The 19,441-nt window shown below is 44.1% G+C and overlaps 1 protein-coding gene across 1 annotated transcript in view; it reads right to left on the reverse strand.

The window, feature by feature from the left end:
* LOC128698520 (histone-lysine N-methyltransferase SETD1B-like) overlaps positions 1–14,776 on the reverse strand; it is a 438,732-nt gene extending 423,956 nt beyond the window's left edge. The window contains exon 1 of the mRNA XM_070084956.1: positions 14,655–14,776. The gene's annotated coding sequence lies outside the window, so the exon portion shown is untranslated. The remainder of the gene's footprint in view (positions 1–14,654) is intronic.
* Between the last annotated feature and the right edge of the window lie 4,665 nt (positions 14,777–19,441).

A 19,441-nucleotide genomic window follows, 5' to 3' on the forward strand; every position in this document is an offset into this window, starting at 1 on the left:
ACAACTTCTATGGCCGAAATGACATGTATGCCAGGGATGGGGTTCACTTATCCAGGGCAGGTGTGGGTTTTCTTGCTAACTCAGTTGAGGGGGTTGTTAGGACTTTAAACTAGGATTAGTTAGAGGTATGGGTTTAGAAATGATTAATAATGAGTATGGATATATTGACTTATGCTCTGATATTAAGAATCTTAATAGTAACTGTCATGTAGTAACTCTGGGTAATGATAATTTCAGAAATTGTGTAAAAACAAAGATGAATAGGAAAAATGTGCAGAAGAAAAAACATATGATGGTATTTTATGCTAACAGTCGAAGTGCAAGAAATAAAATTAATGAACTACGTTTGGTAGCATGTGCTGGGAACTTTGATATCATTGCATTAACTGAAACGTGGTATGATTTAAAGAGTCGGGATATGACTGCTGAGTGTAATATTCAGGGATTTAAGTTATTCAATGTGGATAGATGTAATGGGAAGGGGGGAGGAGTTGCATTGTATGTTCGAGAAAATATTAATTGTTGCATAAAAACAGGTATAAAAATAGATGGAGCAGTAACAGAGTCTGTTTGGGTAGAGTTCGTGGAGGGTCAAGAAAAACTAATTCTAGGTGTAATATACCGACCTCCAGGCTTGGATCACGATAGAGGGAGACTTCTTTGGGACGAAATTGTTAGGGCTTCTGGACACAGTAACGTAGTCATAGTAGGGGACTTTAACTTTAGCCAAATTGACTGGAATTCTTTGACAGGTAATCTAGAGTCCAGTGACTTCATGGAAACAGTTCAGGACTGTTTTCTGAAACAGAGTGTAACTGAACCTACCAGGGGTAATAATTTGCTAGACCTAGTCTTGTCAAATAAGGAAACACTCGTGAATAATCTGGAGATCACTGAAGAGCTTGGCGCAAGTGATCACAAATCCATCACCTTTAGCATTAATTGGGAATGCAAGAATAATGATAATACAGTAAAAATCCCCGATTTTCGTTCTGCCGATTATAATGGACTTAGGGAACATCTGTCTAATCTTGATTGGGGTTATCTAGCTAATGATTTTATTGACGATAATCATACTTATGAATATGAAGGGATCTGCTTTTATGATTGTTTTCTTAATAATGTACACAGTGCCCAGAGTATATACATTCCCCAGAGAGAAATTAGGTCTAATAATAACGATCCCAAATGGGTTAACAGGAGGCTAAAGCATCTATTAGGGGAGAAAAGGGGAATTTATAGGCGCATCAGAAGAGGAGAGGTTAACCTTACTGACCAATATGTTCAGCTTAAAAGAGAAGTAAAAAAGGCGATTAGAAAGGCTAAACGTGACTATGAAATTAGAGTCGCTAATGAATCAAAGACTAATCCAAAGGGGTTCTTTCAAGTGTATAGGACGAAGGTGAAGGAAAAAGTAGGACCTCTGAAATCTGGGAATGGACAGCTGACGGATAATGAACTGGAAATGTGTTCCTTATTTAATGACTATTTTTTGTCAGTTTTTACACAGGAAGATGTAAATGAGATTCCAGTAATTAACAATTATTTAGTTCCTGATGAATTTAAGTTAACTAATATTACTGTCACGAGGGACATGGTTATTAAACAGATAGACAAACTGAAACAAAATAAGTCCCCGGGACCCGATGAGTTGTTTTCAAGGGTACTTAAGGAATGCAAGATGGAGCTTAGTCAGCCATTAACGAGTGTATTCAATGCGTCCATCCTTACCAGTGTTGTGCCAGAGATGTGGAAGATGGCTAATGTGGTTCCTATATTCAAATCAGGGGATAAGTCCACTCCTTCAAATTACCGTCCAATAAGCCTGACATCTATAGTGGGCAAGTTATTAGAATCAATTATAGCTGACATTATCAGAAGTCACCTTGAAGAGCATAACTTGATAAATGAATCTCAGCATGGATTCACGAGAGGTCGTTCCTGCCTGACAAACTTACTGACGTTCTTCAATAGAACATTTGAGGCAGTTGATAGTGATAAGGAATATGATATTGTTTATTTGGATTTTAGTAAAGCCTTCGACAGAGTACCTCACAAGAGACTCTTAAGAAAAGTGGCAGCTCATGGTATAGGAGGTAAAGTTCTAGCATGGATTGAGGCATGGCTTACCAATAGAAAGCAGAGAGTTACCATTAATGGAGTGAAATCTGAATGGGGATTAGTCACTAGTGGCGTTCCACAAGGATCAGTTTTAGGCCCTCTCTTGTTCATAATTTACATTAATGACCTTGATGAAGGGATTACTAGTGACATGAGTAAGTTTGCTGATGATACAAAGATAGGCCGTATAATTCACTCTGAGGAGGATATGAATGAACTCCAGGACGATTTGAACAAATTAATGTCTTGGTCTGAGAAATGGCAGATGAAGTTTAATGTGGATAAGTGTAAGGTACTTGCCCTTGGTAATGAAAATAACCCTCGAAGCTATAATCTAGGTGAAGTAGAGCTTGGTCATACAGAATGTGAAAAAGACTTGGGAGTCATGGTAAGCAGAAATCTAAAGCCAAGACAGCAGTGCCTCAGTGTGCGCAACAAGGCCAACAGATTACTTGGATTTATCTCAAGAAGTATAAGTAACAGAAGTCCAAAAGTTATTTTACAGCTCTATACATCACTAGTGAGGCCTCATTTAGATTATGCTGCTCAGTTTTGGTCCCCTTACTACAGGATGGACATAGACTCATTAGAGAACATACAGAGAAGAATGACTAAAATGATTTACTGTGTAAGGAACCTCCCGTATGAAGATAGACTTAAAGCCTTAAATCTCCACTCTCTGGAGAGGCGTAGAATGAGGGGAGATATCATTGAAGTGTATAAGTGGATGACGGGCATAAACAAGGGAGACATTAATAAAGTACTGAGGGTGTCGAACCAGGTAAGAACCAGGAATAATGGATTTAAGTTGGATAAATTTAGATTTAGAAAGGACATAGGTAAGTACTGGTTTTCTAACAGAGTTGTAGATGCGTGGAACAGTCTTCCCAGTGGGGTGATAGAGGCTAGGACCTTGGGCAGCTTTAAGAAGAGACTGGACAAATATATGAGTGGGAGGGGCTGGGTTTGATTGGTGTTGGGGGGTGCGAGAGTTGTTTCTTGAGTAGCTTTAGGTAGATGTCGTTTTGATAAGGACCTGCCTCGTATGGGCCAGTAGGCCTTCTGCAGTGTTCCTACATTCTTATGTTCTTATGACAGCCCAATGAGCAATGGGGCCTCAGCTAGGGAAGGGATTGAAGGAAGGAACGCTCCAAGGGAAGGAACTAAAACATCTCAAAGGATGCAATGGGAGACACAGGGGGAGGAAGAAAGGGAAAGATCAGTTTTTGCCTATGGGCTCCAGGAAACCAAAGGGTAAACCTATGAGGAAAGAAAACAGGAGGAGATTGAAGGTATCATGAAGGCAATAGGTGAGGGCGACATGACCCAGGTGGCCAATTTTTGGAGAACTGGGTGGTTTGGAAGGAGAAGGAAGCAGCTCTCAAAGTAATTTTCAAAGCAGAATCAACTCAAACCATGATCCTGCAGGAGAAAGCACGGCTGAGAGACAAACTGAAATTCCAGAGTGTGTACCTCGACTGAGACAGAACGCAAGAGGAAAGGATACTGAAAGAGAGAGTGCAAAAACGAAAGGAGGAATGAGAGGAAGTGACAAAGAGAAGCAGAATAACCCAGACACAGGTGGAAGGGCAAACACACCCTCCAGAAACACCCGCAGAAGGACTCCAACCACGACAACCCCAAGGCAACTGAACAATCTAAGCCAGCAATCACACACCAATCCCTCTGTCCCCACCCCCACACCATGAACCCCAACCCTACAGCAACCCCTTATGGGAACTCTGCCTCCACCACAACCCACCATAGGCTCCTGCCAGGCTCCTGCTCACCCAACCCCAATATCCTCCCAGGACCACAGTTCTGGAACAGAAGTTGAAGGTTTGGTACACGAACGTGTTCGCATCGCTATTGGGCCGTGCGGACGTGCTGCGCAGTAGCTCCTGATTGAGTTGGCTTTTGCGCAGTGTTGACGTGTACTTGGCTCTGTGAAGACCTGTTTGCGCGCTCTCTAGAATTGAAGCAAGATGCCCTCCATCGAGCAACTTTACCAACAGCTTAAGGAAGAATTGAGGTTGGCGAATATGGAAATTCGGCGACTGACCGAGGAAAACAAAAAGATTCGGAGTAGTCCTCCTGTTTTGAGTCCTCAGGTCAAGAAGGGAAACTGGTCAGTGGCTGGACAGCAGGGAAAGAAGTTGACGATGAAGAAGACGAATGGAAAGGTAGAAACGATGAAGAAGAAAGAGACTGCCGTGGAAACTGTTGTGGAAACATCCAATACATTCTCAGTGCTACCCGACGAATGTGAGTCGACTACTGGGAACGTCACGACGAAAGACATTAAGGAAGGTACGAATATTGTTGTTGTTGGGGATAGCCAAGTTAGGTATATGGATAGGGCGTTCTGCTTGAAGGACAGGAGTAGGAGACAGAGAGTTTGCTTTCCTGGGGCTGGGATGGAGGATATTGTTAGCCGTCTGGATGACATCATGAGAGGTAATGGGAGCAATCCTATTATCTGTCTCAGTGCTGGAGGCAACGATGTTGGCAGACGTAGAAGTGAGGACCTGATTAGCAGGTATAGGTCAGCAATAGAAATAATTAGAAGTAAGGGTGGGAACCCTCTCATATGTGGTATTTTGCCAAGGAGGGGAGTTGGAAATGAATGGTTGTCCAGGGCAATTGGTGTCAATTGCTGACTGGACAAATACTGTAAGGAAAATGCGGTAACATTCATTGACAACTGGGACCTCTTCTATGGCAGAAATGACATGTATGCCAGGGATGGGGTTCACTTATCTAGGTCTGGGGTGGGAGCACTGGCAACTGCAGTGGAGGGAGCAGTTAGGACTTTAAACTAGGAATAGTTAGTGGTATGGGTTTTGGCAGGAAAACAGTGAAGTCCCAGTGTAGTAATATTACGAGTTCTAGGGGAACTAGTAATAATAAGAACGAGATAGATATTGAAAAGCCAGGGACCTTGGGCGATAAGGACAGTAATAGGTTTAGTAGAAAAATAGAAATGAGCAGGAAGGGTAAAGAGAAAGGAGAGTCTTTCAATGTTTATTATGCTAATTGCCGTAGTGCTAGGAATAAGATGGACGAGTTGAGATTAGTTGCTAGTGTAGGTAACATTGATGTATTTGCCTTAACTGAGACGTGGTTTAATTCAAAAAGTCGGGACATGCCTGCGGAATGTCGCATTCAGGGTTTTAAATTATTCCAAGTAGATAGAAGTACTGGGAGGGGGGGGTGGGGTGGCATTGTATGTCCGAGATCGCTTGAACTGTTGCATAAAAACGGGTATTAAGTCTGAAGTAACACATACAGAGTCTGTTTGGATAGAATTTTCAGAGGGGCATGAAAAACTGATTTTAGGAGTGATATACCGTCCCCCAAACTTAGATAGGGACCAAGGGAAACTACTATGGGAGGAAATTGTTAAGGCCACAAGGCACGATAATGTAGTAATTCTAGGAGACTTTAACTTTAGTCATGTTGATTGTAATTTCTTGACTGGGAATTTAGAATCATACGACTTCTTAGAAGTATTTCAGGATTGTTTTTTGAAGCAGTTTATGACAGAACCTACAAGGGGAAATAACCTGCTTGACTTAGTTATGGCAAACAATGAATCCCTTGTTAATAATTTAGAAATTTCAGAGGAACTTGGTGCTAGCGACCACAAATCAATTACGTTTAGCATTGAATGGAAGTACGATAGTAGCGATAACTCAGTAACAGTCCCAGATTTTTGCTTAGCAGATTACGATGGGCTTAGAGAACACTTATCATCTGTTGACTGGGGTAACGAAGAGAGCTATCAATATGACAGTTTTCTGAACACTATACATGCTGCTCAAAGAGCGTTTATCCCATATAAAGAAATTAGATCAAATAGAAATGACCAAAAATGGATGAATAATAGGCTCAAATATCTACTAGGGCATAAGAAAGGAATTTATAGGAGTATCAAAAGAGGTGAGGGTCATCTTATGAATCAGTATATTGACATTAAGAGGGACATTAAAAAGGGGATAAGAAAAGCTAAAAGGGACTATGAAATTAAAGTTGCTAGGGATTCTAAAACTAACCCAAAGAGTTTTTTCCAGGTCTATAGAACAAAAGTTAGAGATAAGATAGGTCCCCTTAAAAATAACTATGGGCACCTTACTGACAAAGAGAATGAAATGTGCTTGATTTTAAATAATTATTTTCTCTCAGTTTTTACACAGGAAGACACTAACAATATTCCAGTAATTAATTTTTACAGTGGGCTAGAAGAAGATAAATTATGTAACATCACAGTCACTAGTGAGATGGTTGTGAAGCAGATAGACAGACTAAAGCAAAATAAGTCGCCGGGTCCTGATGAGGTTTTTTCAAGGGTTCTTAGGGAATGCAAAATGGAACTCTGTGAACCATTAACTAATATTTTTAATTTATCTCTTCAAACAGGTGTAGTGTCTGATATGTGGAAGATGGCTAATGTAACTCCTATTTTTAAAACAGGGGACAAGTCGTTACCGTCAAATTACCGCCCAATAAGCCTGACCTCAATTGTAGGCAAATTACTAGAGTCAATTATAGCTGAGATTATAAGAAGCCATCTCGATAAGCATAGCTTGATTAATGATACTCAGCATGGATTCACAAGAGGCCGGTCTTGTCTAACTAATTTATTAACTTTCTTCAGTAAAGCTTTTGAGGCTGTTGGCCACAATAAAGAATTTGATATTATTTACTTAGATTTTAGTAAGGCTTTTGATAGAGTTCCGCACCATAGACTGTTAAAGAAAGTGGCAGCTCATGGCATTGGGGAAAAAGTGCTCTCGTGGATCGAGTCATGGCTCACTGACAGGAAGCAGAGAGTGTCCATAAATGGGGTTAAATCCGAGTGGGGATCTGTAACAAGTGGCGTTCCACAGGGATCAGTCTTGGGCCCGTTGTTGTTTATAATATATATCAATGATCTTGATGAGGGAATTACTAGTGATATGAGCAAATTCGCCGATGACACAAAGATAGGTAGGATAATTGATTCAAACGTAGATGTTATGGAACTTCAGGAGGATTTAAACAAACTCTATTCTTGGTCAGAAAAGTGGCAGATGCGGTTCAATGTAGATAAATGCAAGGTTCTGAAGCTTGGGATTGCCCATAACCCTAGTACTTATAAGTTAAATGATGTAGAACTTAGCCATACAGATTGCGAAAAGGACTTGGGGGTTATGGTGAGCAGCAACCTTAAACCAAGACAGCAATGCCTAAGCGTACGTAATAAGGCAAATAGATTACTGGGATTTATATCAAGAAGTGTAAGCAACAGAAGTCCAGAGGTCATACTGCAGCTTTATACATCATTAGTAAGGCCTCACCTAGATTATGCAGCTCAGGTCTGGTCTCCATATTACAAAATGGACATAAATTCGTTAGAAAACATTCAGCGTAGGATGACTAAATTAATACATAGCATTAGAAATCTTCCTTATGAAGAAAGATTGAAGACTCTTAAGTTACATTCACTTGTTAGACGAAGAATGAGGGGAGACCTGATCGAAGTGTATAAGTGGAAGATAGGTATTAATAAAGGGGATATTAATAAGGTCTTGAGGATATCTCTCCAAGAGAGAACCCGCAGTAATGGATTTAAATTAGATAAGTTTAGATTTAGAAAGGACATAGGAAAGTATTGGTTTGGAAATAGGGTAGTTGATGAGTGGAACAGTCTACCTAGTTGGGTTATTGAGGCTGGGACTTTGGGTAGTTTCAAATCTAGGTTGGATAAGTACATGAGTGGGAGGGGTTGGATTTGAGTGGGACTTTCACATCAGAGCTTATTTCTTGGGTGGCATTGAAAATTGGGTTGGGGAAATGTTTTGTTAGTGGGATGAATTGTAAAGGACCTGCCTAGTATGGGCCAGCAGGCCTCCTGCAGTGTTCCTCCTTTCTTATGTTCTTATGTAACGTGGATGGAATAATGAACAAATATGAGGAATGGCATGAAAGAATCAATGTGAAGTCCCCAGACATCATAGCAGTCACTAAAAAGAAAGTCGCTGACACAATAACAGATGCAATCTTCCCATCAGGATATCAGATCCTGAGGAAAGACAGAAGTAGCAGAGGGGTAAGAGGGGGTTGCACTGCTCTTAAAACACCTATGGAAATTTGAGGAAATGAGAGGCATGGACGACACTGGAGAAAGAGAATACATAGTAGGTACACTTCAGTCTGAGGAGCACAAGGTAGTCATTGCAGTGATGCATAATCTACCACAGAACTGCAGGAGGCCAAGAGAGGAATATGAAGAGAGTAAAAGAGCAATGGTGGACACACTGGCTGAGGTGGCAAGAAGAGCTCACTAGAGCAGAGCAAAGTTACTAGTTATGCGTGATTTCAATCACAGGGAGATCGATTGGGAAAACCTGGAGCCACATGGGGGTCCCAAAGCATGGAGAGCCAAGATGATGCATGTGGTACTGGAAAACCTCATGCATCAACATGTTAAGAATACTACCAGAGAGAGAGAGAGGAGGATGAACCAGCAAGACTGGACCTTGTGTTCACCCTGAGCAGTTCAGACATTGAGGACATCACATACGAGAGGCCCCTAGGAGCTAGTTACCACGTGGTTCTGTGCTTTGAATACATAGAATAAAAGTGGAGAGGGTAACAAGAGTTGAATGGGAAAAGCCAGACTATAAACGGGGGGACTACATAGGTTTGAGGAACTTCCTGCAAGAGGTTCAGTGGGACAGACAACCGGTAGGAAAGTCGGTAAATGAAATGATGGAATACATAGCAACAAAATGAAAGGAGGCAGAGGAAAGGTTTGTTCCCAAGGGCAACAGAAATAATTTTAAGACCAGCACGAGCCCCTGGTGTACCTGACGGTGTAAGGAGGCAAAAACCAAGTGCAATAGAGAATGGAAAAAAGTACAGAAGGCGAAGAACACAGGAAAATAAGGAGATTAGTCGAAGAGCCAGGAACGAGTATGCACAGGTAAGGAGGGAGGCCCAGCGACAGTATGAAAATAACATAGCGTCGAAAGTCAAGTCTGACCTGAAACTGCTGTACAGCCACATCAGGAGAAAGACAACAGTCAAAGACCAGGTGATCAGGCAGAGGAGAGAAGGTGGGGGAACTCACAAGTAATGATCATGAGGTATGCAAGGAGCTCAACATGAGATTTAAGGACGTATTTACGGTAGAGACAGGAATAGCTCTGAGAAGACAGCACTGAGGGGAACACCAACAGGGAATATACCAACAGGTGCTGGATGATATACAAACGATGGAGGAGGAGGTGCAGAAGCTGCTAAGTGACCTCGATACCTTAAAGGCTAGGGGTCCAGACAACATCTTCCCATGGGTCCTTAGAGAAGGAGCAGAGACGCTGTGTGTGCCACTAACCACAACCTTCAATACATCCCCTGAAACTGGGCAACTACCTGAGATATGGAAGACGGCAAATGTAGTCCCCATTTTTAGGAAAGGAGACAGAAATGAGGCACTAAACTACAGACCTGTGTCTTTGACGTGTATAACATGCAAAGTCATGGAGAAGATTATCAGGAGTAGAGTGGTGGAGCACCTGGAACGAAACAATATTATAAACAACAACCAGCACGGATTCATGGAAGGCAAATCCTGTGTCACAAACCTTCTGCAGTTTTATGACAAGGTAACAAAAGTAAGACACGAGAGAGAGGGATGAGTTGATTGCATTTTCCTGGACTGCAGGAAGGCCTTCGACACAGTTCCTCACAGGACATTAGTGCAGAAGGATCAGACGTGTATAACAAGAAGGGCACTGCAGTGGATCAAAGAATACCTGACAGGAAGGGAACAACGAGTCATCGTACGTGATGAGGTATCACAGTGGGAGCCTGTGACGAGCGGGGTCCCAAAGAGGTCAGTCCTAGGATCAGTGCTATTTTTGATATATGTGAATAACATGATGGAAGGGATAGACTCTGAAGTGTCCCTGTTTGCAGATGATGTGAAGCTAATGAGAAGGATTAAATCGGAAGAGGATAAGGCAGGACTACAAAGAGACCTGGACAGGCTGGGCACGTGGTCTAGCAACTGGCTTCTCGAATTCAACCCTGCCAAATACAAAGTCATGAAGATTGGGGAAGGGCAAAGAAGACCGCAGACAGTGTATAGGCTAGGTGGACAAAGGCTGCAAAACTCACTCAAGGAGAAAGATCTTGGGGTGACCATAACACCGAACACGTCTCCAGAGGCACACATCAGCCAGATAACTGCTGTAGCATATGGGCGCCTAGCAAAGCTGAGAATTGCGTTCCCACACCTTAGTAAGGAATCGTTCAAGACACTGTACACTGTGTACGTCAGGCCCATACTGGAGTATGCAGCACCAATTTGGAACCCACACTTGGTCAAGCACGTCAAGAAATTAGAGAAAGTAAAAAGGTTTGCAACAAGGCTAGTTTCGGAGCTCAAGGGAATGTTCTATGGAGAAAGATTGAGGGAAATCGGACTGACGACACTACAGGACAGGAGGGTCAGGGGAGACATGATAACAACATACAAAATAATACGTGGAATAGACAAGGTGGACAGAGACAGGATGTTCCAGAGAGGGGACACAGAAACAAAGGGCCACAATTGGAAGCTGAAGACTCAGACGAGTCACAGGGATATTAGGAAGTAATTCTTCAGTCATAGAGTCGTCAGGAAGTGGAATATCCTAGCAAGTGATGTAGTGGAGGTAGGAACCATACATAGCTTTAAGACAAGGTATGACAAAGCTCAGGAAGCAGAGAGAAAGAGGATCTAGTAGCGATCAGTGAAGAGGCGGGGCCAGGAGGTGAGTCTCGACCCCTGCAACCACAATTAGGTGAGTACACACACACATACACACACACACACACACACACACACACACACACACACACACACACACACACACACACACACACACACACACACAAAGCTTGTGTTATAAGCAGTATTTAGTGTAATAACGAGACTGAAAAATGTACGAAAGAAAAAAACATAAATTCACCATAGAAATTAAAAGAAGGCAGAAAGAGAGCAGGAGAAATCCAGGAAAAGGCAGAACGGAGGAGAACAAAGAGAAAGAATCTCAGGTGGGAGAGAGTGATCGTTGTTTACAGTGACTCACCAGAACACAAGCAGACACATCATGGTTAATAAATATATGGATTTCTGTGTACCGTCTTCAGTGCTGTTACTGTTGTGTTTAGTTATAGTTGTTGTGACTGTGATTGTTGTGTTTAGTAATAGTTGTTGTGACTGTGGTTGTTGTGTTTAGTTATAGTTGTTGTGACTGTGGTTGTTGTGTTTAGTTATAGTTGTTGTGACTGTAGCTGTTGTACTCACCTATTTGTGGTTGCAGGGATCGAGTCCTAGCTCCTGGCATCGTCTTTTCACTGCTTACTACTGGGTCCTCTCTCTCCCTGCCCCATGAGCTTTATCAAACCTCGTCTTAAAACTATGTATGGTTCCTGCCTCCACTACCTCACTTTCTAGGCTATTCCACTGCCTGACAACTCTATGACTGAAGAAATACTTCCTGACATCCCTTTGACTCATCTGAGTCTTCAACTTCCAATTGTGACCTCTTGTTTCTGTGTCCCCTCCCTGGAACATCCTGTCTCTGTCCACCTTGTCTATTCTGCGCAGTATTTTATATGTCATCATGTCTCCCCTGACCCTCCTGTCCTCCAGTGTCGTCAGGCCGATTTCCCTTAACCTTTCTTGAGCTCTGGAACTGACCTTGTCGCAAACCCTTGCACTTTCTCTAATTTCTTGACGTGGTTGATCAAGTGCGGGTTCCAAACAGGTGCTGCATACTCCAGTATAGGCCTGACGTACACGGTGTACAGTGTCTTGAACGATTCCTTACTAAGGTATCGGAATGCTGTTCTCAGGTTTGCCAGGCGCCCATATGCTGCAACAGTTATCTGGTTGATGTGTGCTTTCGGAGACATGCTCGGTGTTATACTCACCCCAAGATCTTTCTCCTTGAGCGAGGTTTGCAGTCTTTGGCCACCTAGCCTTCACTCTGTCTGCGGTCTTCTGTGCCCTTCCCCGATCTTCATGACTTTGCATTTGGCGGGGTTAAATTCAAGAAGCCAGTAACCCATAGTGTGTGTGTGTGTGTGTGTGTGGCAGTAACCCATGGTGTGTGTGTGGTAGTAACCCATAGTGTGTGTGTGTGTGTGTGTGGTAGTAACCCATACTGTGTGTGTGTGTGTGTGTGGTAGTAGCCCATAGTGTGTGTGTGGTAGTAACCCATAGTGTGTGTGTGGTAGTAACCCATAGTGTGTGTTTGTGTGTGTGTGTGTGGTAGTAACCCACAGTGTGTGTGTGTGGTAGTAACCCACAGTATGTGTGTGTGTGGTAGTAACCCATAGTGTGTGTGTGTGTGTGTGGCAGTAACCCATAGAGTGTGTGCATGTGTGGTAGTAACCCATAGTGTGTATGTATGTGTGTGTGTGTGTGTGTGTGTTTGTGTGTGTGTGGTAGTAACTCATAGAGTGAGTGTTAATTACCATTTTGTCCTAGGCACATGTCGATTAGACACTAGGCCTGTTTTAACGGTGTGTGTGTGTGTGTGTGTGTGTGTGTGTGTGTACTCACCTATTTGTACTCACTTATTTGTGGTTGCAGGGGTCGATTCATAGCTCCTGGCCCCGCCTCTTCACTGATTGCTACTAGGTCCTCTCTCTCCCTGCTCCACGAATTTCATCATACCTCGCCTTAAAACTATGTATGGTTCCCGCCTCCACTACTTCACTTTCTAGGCTATTCCACGGCTTGACTACTCTACGACTGAAGAAATACTTCCTAACATCCCTTTGATTCATCTGAGTCTTCAACTTCCAATTGTGACCTCTCGTGTCTGTGTCCCTTCTCTGGAACATCCCGTCTTTGTCCACCTCGTCTATTCCGTGCAGTATTTTATGTGTCGTTATCATGTCCCCCCTGACCCTCCTGGCCTCCAGTGTCGTCAGGCCGATTTCCCTCAACCTTTCTTCGTAGGACAATCCCCGTAGCTCTGGGACTAGTCTTGTTGCAAACCTTTGCACTTTCTCTAATTTCTTGACGTGCTTGACTAGGTAGTGTGTGTGTGTGTGTGTGTGGTAGTAACCCATAGTGTGTGTGGGTGTGTGGTAGTAACTTATAGAGTGTGTGCATGTGTGGTAGTAACCCATAGTGTGTGTGTGTGTGTGTGTGTGTGTGTGTGTGTGGTAGTAACCCATAGAGTGTGTGTGTGTGTGTGGTAGTAACCCATAGTGTGTGTGTGTGTGGTAGTAACCCATAGTGTGTGTGTTGTGTGGTAGTAACCCATAGTGTGTATGTGTGTGTGTGTGTGGTATTAACCCATAGTGTGTGTGGTAGTAACCCATAGAGTGTGTGTGTGTGTTTGTGTGTGGCAGTAACCCATAGTGTGTGTGTGGTGTATGTGTGTGTGTGCGTGTGTTAGTAACCCATAGTGTGTGTGTGTGTGTGTGTGTGTGGTAGTAACCCATAGTGTGTGTGTGTGTGTGTGTGGTAGTAACTCATAGAGAGAGAGTGTGTGTGTGTGTGTGTGTGTGTGTGTGGTAGTAACCCATAGTGTGTGTGTGTGTGTGTGTGTGTAGTAACCCATAGTGTGAGTGTGGTAGTAACCCATAGTGTGTATGTGTGTGTGTGGTAGTAACCCATAGTATGTGTGTGTGTGTGTGTGTGGTAGTAACCCATAGTGTGTGTGTGTGTGTGTGTGTGGTAGTAACCCATAGTGTGTGTGTGTGTGTGTGTGAGTGTGTGTGTGTGTGTGGTAGTAACCCATAGTATCTGTGTGTGTGTGTGTGTGTGGTAGTAACCCATAGTGTGTGTGTGAATGGTAGTAACGCATAGTGTGTGTGTGTGTGTGTGTGTGTGTGTGTGTGTGGTAGTAACCCATAGTGTGTGTGTGTGTGTGCGTGTGTGGTAGTAACCCATAGTGTGTGTGTGTGTGTGTGGTAGTAACACATAGTGTGTCTGTGTGTGTGTGTGTGGTAGTAACCCATAGTGTGTGTGTGTGTGTATGTGGTAGTAACCCATAGTGTGTGTGTGAGTGTGTGTGTGGTAGTAACCCATAGTGTGTGTGTATGTGTGTGGTAGTAACCCATAGTGCGTGTGTGTGTGGTAGTAACCCATAGTGTGTATGTGTGATAGTAACCCATAGTGTGTGTGTGTGTGTGTGTGTGTGTGGTAGTAACCCATAGAGTGCGCGTGTGTGTGTGTGTGTGTGGTAGCAACCCATAGTGTGTGTGTGTGTGTGTGTGGTAGTAACCCATAGTGTGTGCGTGTGTGTGTGTGTGGTAGTAACCCATAGTGTGTATGTGTGTGTGTGTGTGTGTGTGTGTGTGTGTGTGTGTGTGTGTGGTAGTAACCCATAGTGTGTGTGTGTGCGTGTGGTAGTAACCCATAGTGTTAGTTACCATTTTGTCCTAGGCACATGTCGATTAGACACTAGGCCTGTTGTGTGTGTGTGTGTGTGTGTGTGTGTGTGTATAAAGCTGAGAGAAGTTATTATTCAAATAAATACCCATTTTCTGTGGCAGCCTTAGCACGGGTTGAGGGGGCACCACATCTACAGTGGCAGCGTCCAGGTACTGACGGTCCTGGTACTACTGGAGCCCAGCGTCCAGGGAATGACGCTGGTTCTGGTGTGTGTGTGTGTGTGTGTGGTAGTAACCCATAGTGTGTGTGTGTGTTGTTGTAACCCATAGTGTTAGTTACCATTTTGTCCTAGGCACATGTCGATTAGACACTAGGCCTGTTTTAACGGTGTGTGTGTGTGTGTGTGTGTGTGTGTGTGTGTGTGTGTGTGTGTGTGTGTGTGTGGTAGTAACCCATAGTGTGTGTGTGTGTGTGGTAGTAACCCATAGTGTGTGTGTGTGTGTGTGTGGTAGTAACCCATAGTGTGTACTCACCTATTTGTACTCACCTATTTGTGGTTGCAGGGGTCGATTCACAGCTCCTGGCCCCGCCTCTTCGCTGATTGCTACTAGGTCCTCTCTCTCCCTGTCCCATGAGCTCTATCATACCTCGCCTTAAAACTATGTATGGTTCCCGCCTCCACTACGTCACTTTCTAGGCTATTCCACGGCCTGACTACTCTATGACTGAAGAAATACTTCCTAACATCCCTCTGATTTATCTGAGTCTTCAACTTCCAATTGTAACCTCTTGTGTCTGTGTCCCTTCTCTGGAACATCCCGTCTTTGTCCACCTTGTCTATTCCGCGCAGTATTTTATATGTTGTTATCATGTCTTCCCTGACCCTCCTGTCCTCCAGTGTCGTCAGGCCGATTTCCCTCAACCTTTCTTCGTAGGACAATCCCCGTAGCTCTGGGACTAGTCTTGTTGCAAACCTTTGCACTTTCTCTAATTTCTTGACGTGCTTGACTAGATGTGGATTCCAAACTGGTGCTGCATACTCCAGTATGGGCCTGACGTAAATGGTATACAGAGTCTTAAACGAATCCTTACTGAGGTATCGGAACGCTATCCGTAGGTTTGCCAGACGCCCGTATGCTGCAGCAGTTATCTGATTGATGTGCGCCTCAGGAGATATGCTCGGTGTTATACTCACCCCCAGATCTTTTTCCTTGAGTGAGGTTTGCAGTCTTTGGCCATCTAAACTATATTGTGTCTGCGGTCTTCTTTGCCCTTCCCCAATCTTCATGACTTTGCATTTGGCAGGGTTAACTTCAAGGAGCCAGTTGCTGGACCAGGCTTGTAGCCTGTCCAGGTCTCTTTGTAGTCCTGCCTGATCCTCATCCGATTTGATTCTTCTCAATAACTTCGCATCGTCTACAAACAAGGACACTTCTGAGTCTATCCCTTCCGTTATGTCGTTCACATATACCAAGAACAGCACAGGTCCTAGGACTGACCCCTGTGGAACCCCGCTTGTCACAGGCGCCCACTCTGACACCTCGTCGCGTACCATGACTCGTTGTTGCCTCCCTGTCAGATATTTTCTGATCCAGTGCAGTGCCTTTCCTGTTATGACTGCCTGATCCTCTAGCTTTTGCAGTAACCTCTTGTAAGGAACTGTGTCGAAGGCCTTCTTGCAGTCCAAAAATGTGCAGTCGATCCACCCCTCTCTCTCTTGTCTTACTTCTGTCACTTTGTCATAAAACTCTAGTAGGTTTGTGACACAGGATTTTTCCTTCCCTGAAACCGTGCTGGTCGTCAATTATACACTTGTTTCTTTCCAGGTGCCCCACCACTCTCCTCCTGATGATCTTCTCCATGACCTTGCATACTATACACGTTAGTGATACAGGTCTGTAGTTTAGTGCCTCATGTCTGTCTCCCTTTTTAAAAATTGCTACTACATTTGCCATTTTCCATACCTCAGGGAGTTGCCCAGTTTCAAATGATGTGTTGAAGATCTTTGTTAATGGCTCACACAATATCTCTGCTCCCTCTTTATGGACCCATGGAGAGATGTTGTCTGGTCCCACCGCCTTTGAGGTGTCAAGTTCGCATAGCAGCTTCTTCACCTCCTCCTTGGTTATATGTACCTCATCCAGCACTTGCTGGTCTGCCCCCCTGTTCTGATTTCCTGGAGTCCTACTGCTTTCCACTGTAAATACCTCTTTAAATCTTGTGTTGAGCTCCTGACATACCTCTTCGTCATTTCTTGTGAATTCCCCATCACCCTTCCTCAGTCTGATTACCTTATCCTTGACTGTTGTTTTCCTCCTGATGCGGCTGTACAACAGCTTCGGGTCAGTCTTTACTTTTGATGCTATGTCATTTTCACATTGTCTCTGAGCCTCCCTTCTTAACTGTGCATATTCGTTTCTGGCTCTTCGGCTGATTTCTTTATTTTCCTGAGTTCTCTGTCTTCTGTACCTTTTCCATTCTCTAGTACACCTAGTTTTTGCCTCCCTACACCTTTGGGTGAACCAAGGACTCGTTCTGTTCTTCCCATTATTTCTGTTTCCCTTGGGAACAAACCTCTCCTCTGCCTCCTTGCATTTTGTTGCCACATAGTCCATAATTTCTTGTACTGGTTTTCCTGTCAGTTCCCTCTCCCACTGAATATCTTGAAGGAAGTTCCTCATGCCTGAGTAGTTCCCCCCTTTTGTAGTTTGGTTTTTCCCAGCCTATTCCTGCTACTCTCTCCACTTAGAGCTCAACTATGTAGTCGAAGCACAGAACCACATGATCACTAGCTCCCAGGGGCCTTTCATACATGATACCCTCGATGTCCGAACTACTCAAGGTGAATACAAGGTCCAGCCTTGCTGGTTCTTCCTCTCCTCTCTCTCTGGTAGTGTCTTTAACATGTTGATGCATGAGGTTTTCCAGTACCACATCCATCATCTTGGCTCTCCATGTTTCGGGACCCCCATGGGGCTCCAGGTTTTCCCAGTCAATCTCCTTGTGATTGAAATCACCCATAACTAGTAACTTTGCTCCCCCCATGTGTGCTCTCCTGGCCACCTCGGCTAGTGTGTCGATCATTGCTCTGTTGCTCTCATCGTATTCTTCTCTTGGCCTCCTGCAGTTCTGTGGTGGGTTGTACATTACTGCAATTATCACCTTATGTCCCTCAGACTGGATTGTTCCTACTAAGTAGTCCCTTTCGCCCGTGCCATTCATTCCTTCCATTTTCTCAAAACCCCACTGGTTTTTAATGAGCAGTGCAGCTCCTCCTCCCCCTCTCCTCCCTCCAGATGGAAAGACTGAATCTGTTATTATTCTGGTGAGTTTTGTTTCTGTGAGTGCTATTATGTCTGAGGATGTCTCCTTGATTCTTTCGTGCCACTCCTCATATTGTTTGTTATTCCATCTGCATTTGTATATCACACCTTCAACTTCTTTTCTAAGACTGTGGTCTGGGAGGTATATTGGGGTTGGGGAAGTGGGACACCTGGTAAGGAACTATGGGTTGTTGCTGTGGGGGTGGAGTTTGTAATGTAGTGGGTGGGGGCATTGGATTTGTCATGGGTGTTTTGATTTAGAGTGTTTGGTTGCACTGGGGTTGACCTGGTTGGAAGGCTTCTGTAGGAAGTTGTGAGGGAGGCTGTATTTGATCTTCTTCCTGGGTCTGGGATCTCCTGTCTGTCTTCTCCATCCCCTCTCTTTCCTCCTTTCGCCTTTGTACCATCTCTCAGTTTCTGCCTTTCTTCCTGTGTTCTGTCGCGGTCGAGATACACCTTCCTGTATGCCGGCATGTCCCTTAATCGTGCTTTCTCCTGCAGGATCCTGGTCCGAGTCGCTTCTGCCTTGAAGGTCACTTTCACTGGCCGGGTTCTTTTTTTTACAAACCCCCTATTCTCCGAAAATTTTCCAGCTGGGTCATGTCGTCTTCTTCTATTGCTTTCATGATGCTTTCAATTGCTTTTTTTTCCCTTGTTTTCTTGCTTCATATGTTTCCCCTTCAACTTCCTGGAGCCCATACACAAAGACTGACCTCACCCTTTCATTCTCCCACTGCATATCCCTGTGTATCCCCTCATTTAATTTAGTTTCCTCCACTGCAGCTTTCCTTTCTTCAGTTTCACTGGCCAATGTACTTGGGCTCAGTGGCCTGTGATTTTCCCTTCTCGGCTTTCCTTGGGCTCTGTTGTTGTCTGTTAGGGCCTCCACATAAAGCTTAGCTCTTTCATTTACTACAGTCTCCTCTGATAGAGCTTCTCCATGCAGTTGTGCCCCTTCTTTCCCTACAGTCCCCTTATTTGTGGCTGAGGTAGCAGTCTCTGTTGTCAATTCCAAAAAGTTCTTTAGTTCTTTAGGCTGTTTCAGATTTTTCAGTTCGTCTTCTAAACTCTGTATCCTAGCCTCTGCTGCTTTGACATGCACCCCCCACTTCCTGCTTTCCATATCTATCCTCTCTTCCATTCTCATGCTAAGTTCTTCTAGTTTCTTTTCCCATTCATGATCCCTTTTTATGAGCTCTGCTGCCCAATCTTCCTTTGCAGCTTCCTCCTCCAGTCCCTTGGTTTTTCTTGTTGCTCTCTGGCAACCCATTTTTGTTTTATCCTGATTGCCTCAGAGTGGGAAACCTATGTAGTTCTGTATGTTAGGTTAGTAGTGTGTATGTCAGAGTGTGGGGGGGGAGGTAGTGGAGGAACTGTGGCTATGTGGGAGAGGAGTGGGGAGGGGTGGGGAGGGGGAGGATGAACGGAGGAGGGAGAGGGTGAACGAGGGAGGGGAGGGATCAGGGGAAGTAGTGAGATGTCGGTGGCGAGGGGGGGAGTGTATATGTGAGTCTGGATATGTGTGTGTGAGTGAGTGTGTGTGTGTGTGTGTGTGCGTGTGTGTGTGGTAGTAACCCATAGTGTAAGTGTGTGAGGTAGTAACCCATAG

Source organism: Cherax quadricarinatus, chromosome 14 (assembly GCF_038502225.1).
Source record: "Cherax quadricarinatus isolate ZL_2023a chromosome 14, ASM3850222v1, whole genome shotgun sequence".
NCBI classification, from domain to species: domain Eukaryota; kingdom Metazoa; phylum Arthropoda; class Malacostraca; order Decapoda; family Parastacidae; genus Cherax; species Cherax quadricarinatus.